Genomic DNA, 6,730 nt, shown 5'->3' with positions numbered 1-6,730 from the left:
AAGACCAGCAAGGGGGTAATCTGGCCCCATAATCCAATCACCACCTGTTATACTCCTCCTGCTATTCAACATGAGATATGGGTGAGGACAAAAATCCAAATAATATCATTCCACTTCTGGACCCTCTCAAGTGTCATGTTCTTCTCACATTGCCAAATACAATTATCCTTTTTCAATAGTCCCACAGTCTTTACTTATTTCAGCATAAACTCAAAAGCCTACAGTGCAAAGTCTCAGGTTAGACAAAGTAAGTCCCTTCCACCTATGAGTCTATAAAATAAAAAACAAGTCAGCTACTTTCAAGATACAGTGGAGATACAGGCATTTGGTAAATACTCCCATGCTAAATGCGAGAAATTAGCCAAAATGAAGGGACCACTGGACCCATTCGAGACCTAGGCAGGCAGTCATTAAATCTTAAAGCTTCAAATCTCCTTTGATTTGATGTCTCATATTCAGTGTATACTGATGCAAGGGGTGGGCTCCCATGGCCTTGGGTTTCTCTAATCCTATGGCTTTGCAGGTTGCAGCCCCTGTGGCTACTTTCATGGACTGGCATTGAGTGTCTGCAGCTTAATGCCAATGAGATGCATGGTGCAAGCTGTCAGTGGATCTACCATTCCGGGGTCTGGAGGATGGTGGCCCTCTATTCAAAGTACCATTAGGCAGTGCCCCAGTGAGAACTTTGGAAGCTCCAATCCCAGGCTTCCCTTCTCACTGCCTTAGCATTATGTAGATAATCCATATGTTATCAAACATTGACCACTAGTTTTTTATCCATCAATGTTTCTCACCTAACCAATTATTACTATGTTTGTTACATGGTTATTTTTCTAACAGCATCATTCTTCCCCATTCAGTGTTTTGCATGATACTATAAGGACAAGTTGTAGTTCTTCTTTATTTGTGTGTATCAGTATAAGCTGGTGAATTTCTACTTTATTGAATTGGTTATAATCCATTACTATCATTATATATGTTAATGCCAAAATTATCTCTGATTCAGAGGGATCGCTTGAATATTCCTGTGAACTTTTTTCATGTACTCATTAGTTTTTTAGCACTTTCTTAATTTCAGGTCCAATGAGATGTCAGGCTTATCTTGTGCATCCCCTGTCATAGACCTGGAAACAGATTTCTCCAGAAACTTAGTTCCATATGGTAAGGAAATGACAGAGACTACACCTGATGATCTTCCTTCTCAGGGACTGAGGACCAAAGACACGGTTAGAAGGGATAAATCCCTATTCAAAGGGTGCAGTAATGTACACTAATTCAGACTGAAGAAATGCTCTAATCTCAAAAACACACCAGTGATGCTAAGTTTAAGTCACAAGCTCGGTCACTGTTCAAGCACTCAGTTAATGTGGTCAGAGGATAGGAGAAGGTATTTTCTAGATAGAGAGGAAAATGATAAACTAGAGTGAAAGGGCCTGGTGTGAAGAGTTATACCCTCTTTGAATGGGTAAGGAATTAGTGGATGAATGAACACCCAAACCAGAATAGTAAATAAATACTTAATTTTCTAGGAGATAAAATTAGGAATTTTAACATTAAGTATTCTTTATAATCTTCTCATTTAGCACTCAAGGAGAGACATGGAAAATTTTTTAAAGATCATGTTTCCCCCCCCACCACAAAGCCCATATAAAATGAAAGAATATTATATAATTTTAACATAGGTCCCTTTATTGCAATTCTGTAAATTTGGGAAGATAAAATATAGTCAGATTGTGAAAGATCTTGTAAGCCATGGCAAAATCTTGTCAAAGGATGGTTATAAGTTGAAAAACTTGAAAAATTGAGAGATATAAAGGGAAACCTGTAAACAGCTAGGTAGGTAGACATAGATGTAGATAAAAATATTCTGAAAGCATCAGGGTAATATACTTAGAATAATGACCTCAATGTGATATATTTTAAATAAGAGTTAGAATTTCATAATGCCAGGGATCCTTGTTTGCTTTCCATCTGTATGCAGGTTCTAACAGTCTACATGATAGAAAAGAGATGACTACAGTTTTAAGCAGTATGGCTTTGATTACAGGTGGCCCACCATAGGAGAAGTGATGACTATAAAAGAAATTCCTGTATGGACCACGGACAGTAAATAGCAAGACTTTGCCCAATTACATGCTTTATTATAGGCTGTTCTTTGATGGCAGCCAAGGCTAACTTGATAGAAATCGGGTTGCCAAATTTAAAACTTCAGACAATGAGTGTGTCAGTGAAATCATGTGTCCGAATGGAGCAAATAAGCAAATGCAGCCAGTATAACATGGGCAGTGGGTTAAGGGATAAGGGCCAGGCATCAAGAGAAGTTAAAGCTGCTAAGCCACTTACATTAATAAAAATTCCAAAAAGAAATGGATGACACACACATATCAGGATAGTTTGATGGAGAAAATGCATATTAAAGTGTGGACAGAATGCTGGGAATTCATAAAGAATGACACAAAACCTACAGCAGAAAACAGAGAGAAGTTCCCACTCCTCGATGTGAAAAAGTAAATAGTTATTAGAACATGCAAAGAGAAAATCTTGTGGAGAGACTCACATTTAAAGAAGTTACAACTAACTTCAAGGAGTGCAGCCCAACTGAAATATCCAATCAAGGAGAGAATCAGGAGGATCTGTACCTGACATTAAACTCTTTTATACCTTTAGTCTCCTGGGGCTCACAGGCATTCCTATAGTCTAAACAAAGCAAATACCACTGGTATAAAGCAGGGTGGGGAAAGGTGGAGAGCAACTCTGATAGGGAAAGTGGAAAAATACCAGCAAAGCAGATTTCACCACTGATCAAACACATTGAAGAGCCAGGGAAGCATCTGCCAATAGGTTAACAGTGTCCCCAAGTATCTAGGCTGTAAAACATAGCTTTCATGAACAAGAATTTCAATATAATAATGATGCTTTTCTAGAAATTAAAGAACCTGTTGCTCTTGGTTATTTTTTCTTTCATAACCAAAATGTCCAAAAATGATGTTATCCCGTAGCCTTCTTCATAACTCATTACAAATGTCTATAGGGATTTATCTGTCATTTCAGCAAGTTTTCCTAACATAAAGGGGAAAGATGTGTGTCCATGTCATATATATTTATATCAAAAAGCGTTGCTCTTATATGTATGTGGCTATCTTTGTATTTGGAAAATAAGACAATAAAAATTGATAAATATGTATAAGTGCTTTGCAATCTTCAATAACATTTATAAAAATATTTTTAATATAGTAATCCAGTGCCTAGCTATGTGAAACAATTATTTCTTTTTGATATGCCTGAATTTGCTTTTAATGATACATTCCTGTGGATGGAAGCAAAACTATGTCTCCATATTTTTAATAACTGCAGCCAGAGTTCCTGCTGAGAATATTAGCGAGCTACTGAGATTAATTTTACCTCATTAGAATGTATATGCTATATATTTCAAACTGAATGAAAAAAGCTTACAGCAAGATTGAAGTTAATGCAAAAATATGGCTTAGAGATATAAAAGATATAGTAGAGATACGACAGAAAATAAAAATCATGTAAATTGTGCAGAAAAAGTAGATAGCATCCATTAGGTACATGAGCTGTGTTTATTGTACTCTCAGTTAAATTCTAAACCTGTGAAAATCTGTTTTTAAAATGTTAAAATATGGGTTATACAACATTTCCATTCTGAGACACATACATACATGCATACGTGCACATACACACATGCCTAAGGAAAAAAATGGGTTTTTCATAGAATTTTACTAACGCATAAAGTTTACCCCGTGTATTTGGTCTGTGCTGTTATTGTCAACACTGCAGACAATATCTTCAGTTTTAATTTTCTAAAAGACATAAAAATGCTATTCAGTTTTGCTTTTGAATAGAAAAACTGCTATTTGAATTATATATGCATAATTTTTGTGATGATTAAATAAATGTATTTAAAAAGATCTTTGACCTGTTTCAGGTACTTATAAATATTCTATAAACGTTAAAATGAAATTATTAGTACAAAGAAGAGAATACTTTAAAATAATAGCTTAATAAAGATATTTATGACTTGAGACAATAGATCTATTTAATTTATAGTGCTATATCTTAGTACTGGAATGGAATTTAGAGACATAAGAAAAACAGATAGTTAACACATCTGTTGAATTCCTTTCTCTTTCAAATTTTGCAAGTCTTGAGCCAACACTTGGCACTTTTTAGATTTTAGTCAATTAGTACTGAAATTCTTGAAGATGAATTATAATGCATAAATTCTCTGTTGTTAGTTGAAATAAGACCCATATGCTTTAAATTGTAAATGTGAGAAGGGAAAAGTTATATGTCTGCTTAGAAATTATAAGAATTATCCTTGACTCTCATTCATGTGGAATCTAATATATTTCACTACAGTCATGGATAATAGGATTGCCTAAAGTTACGGTTCATATTGCTCTCAAAAACGTTTGATTTTGATTTAAGAAGATTTTGATATCATTGTATATAGACCAATTGTCTCTCAACTGAGTATAATAGCAGAATCTCGAAATTAAGACTATCTTGATAATAATATATTGCTGAAGAAAAATGACTTGTGAATCAGTCACTTGGAGTATGAACATTTACAACATTCTTACAAAATATGCAAAATATGTTATTTTTGCACGTTCAGAGCCACTCTCTAATCTCAGAAGGTTGACCTGTTGGTAATGTATATCAAGAGTCTCCCTTGCTCTTGTTTTCAGCTGGGTTTAACCAATGAAGAGCACCAGGAAAAAAAAAACAAACAAACAAACAAAAACAGAGAAAGATTAGTGAGTTCAGGGTATTCTTCCTCCTTTCCCTCTTTCCCAGTGTGTATTGGCTGATTGTCTCAACTGAAAGTAAACTGTCAAGCTGCTCCGCTGTGCATAAGTCTTTCTTACCCCAAGTTCCAGTGTGGTTCATTTAAGCAGGTTCATCAAATTTGCTCAGATTACTATTAGACATGGCATTGGCTGGAATGCAAATAGAGCGGGCATGGAGACAAAAGTTAATTCAAGATGCTGGAAATTGCTCACTTCCTTTCATGATCCTTGATATGTGAGGTAAGGAAAAAGAGAAACTGAAAGCTATATATAGCCAAATGTGAGAAAGAACAATTAAGCAGCCTTGATGGCAACTCTTAGTCTCTATCTTCTGTAATTGAAATGCACAGTTCCACATCTAGCTGACAAAAAAGCTACACAGTTGCAGTGACAAATAACTATTTAGAGTACTTTGTCTTTTCCTAAATCAAGTGCACTGGGAGAAAGTGTTAAGACTCAGAAGTATGGGTTGAACATTAGCAAAGGAAAGACAAGGCAGGTGACTAAAATCCCTTTGAATTCCCCTTGCCACGGGAAGTAGACCTCCTTTTCTTCGCTTTTCCAACCATTATGAGCTTTGCTACTCATTATAAAATATTTCATTGGAGCAGTTGTCTCACAAGCAATTTCACCCACTCCCCTTATATCTTCTTAATGGCCCTGGTTTCTTCATGAGAAATAGATGTCAATCTGCAATTTAAAAAGTTGTTTCTTCAGGCAGAAATGACTATATAATCTGAAGCAAACTATGTGTATTCCAGAATAGTCTAGACACCATAAGTGGAAGTAGATTCTAAGGGTGTTAGACCATAAAGAACGAAACAAAATTGATTATGTCAGATGTATATATATGGATATGTTCATTTAACTTTAAAAATGAATGTTTTTGGTTGAGCAAAAACAAGTAGCATTAAAAGTCTGCTAAGTTAGCAAATTCAAGCCTGGAGTCAAAGCTGGTTTATAGATATGTGGGTAAAATGCTTTAATTTCCCTAATATGCCATAGGGAAAGTAGTCTAAACATTCAGGGAGATGGAAATGTTGTAGTGCATATGTTTCCTTACTCTTTCTTAGTTAACTCCCATACATAATCATATCCAAAAGAAGCTTCTAAAGGTAGTCTTTTAAGTAGGGCATTAAGAAAAGCACTAGTGGCTGAGTGCAGTGACAAATGCCTATAATCTCAGCACTTTGGAAGGCTGTGGATCACTTGAAGTTAGGAGTTTGAGACCAGCCTGGCCAACATGAAAACCTTGTCTCTATGAGAAATACAAAAAAAAAAAAAAAAAAAAAAAAAGCCAGGCATGGTGGTGGGCACCTGTAATCCCAGCTACTTGGGAGGCTGAGGCAGGAGAATCACTTGAACTCTGGAGGCAGAGGTTGCAGTGGGCCAAGATAATGGCACTGCACTCCAGCCTGGGCGAGAAACCTAGGTTCTGTCTCCCCGCACAAAGAAAGAGAGAGAAAAGCATTAGTGAAGATACCAGCATCCTTGAAATGCATAGTGGTGATCAGTCTTGATAGGACAATAACAGTGATGGGAGGTGCTTAACTGGGATTGAATTATCTTGTAGCAATGGACTGATCAGATGCAGGAGAGTTAAATGCTACAGGAATATAGTATCAGTAGCAATTAACATAATAAGCCACAGAAATGGAGTAATAGTCTAGAATGTTTTAATCTCGTCTGTATAATGTATTTGTGGATTTTTTTCTCCTAGGTTATATTTTAAATATTTCTTTTTGTCAGTCATTTCAGATTTTTTAAAATTGCAGATACAGCAGCCCCTATGGTATAATATTTTAATAACCAGAAAACTAATTTTTAATTGCTAATTGTTTAACTTTTATAAATGCTTCTTGTTTTTGGAAAGAATATACTTGACTAGTTATTTAGTGCACTTGCAACATACT

The sequence above is a fragment of the Saimiri boliviensis genome, chromosome 4, assembly GCF_048565385.1.
Source record: "Saimiri boliviensis isolate mSaiBol1 chromosome 4, mSaiBol1.pri, whole genome shotgun sequence".
Lineage (NCBI taxonomy): Eukaryota > Metazoa > Chordata > Mammalia > Primates > Cebidae > Saimiri > Saimiri boliviensis.
The sequence above is the reverse complement of the archived record's forward strand: the minus strand, read 5'-3'. Positions refer to the sequence as shown.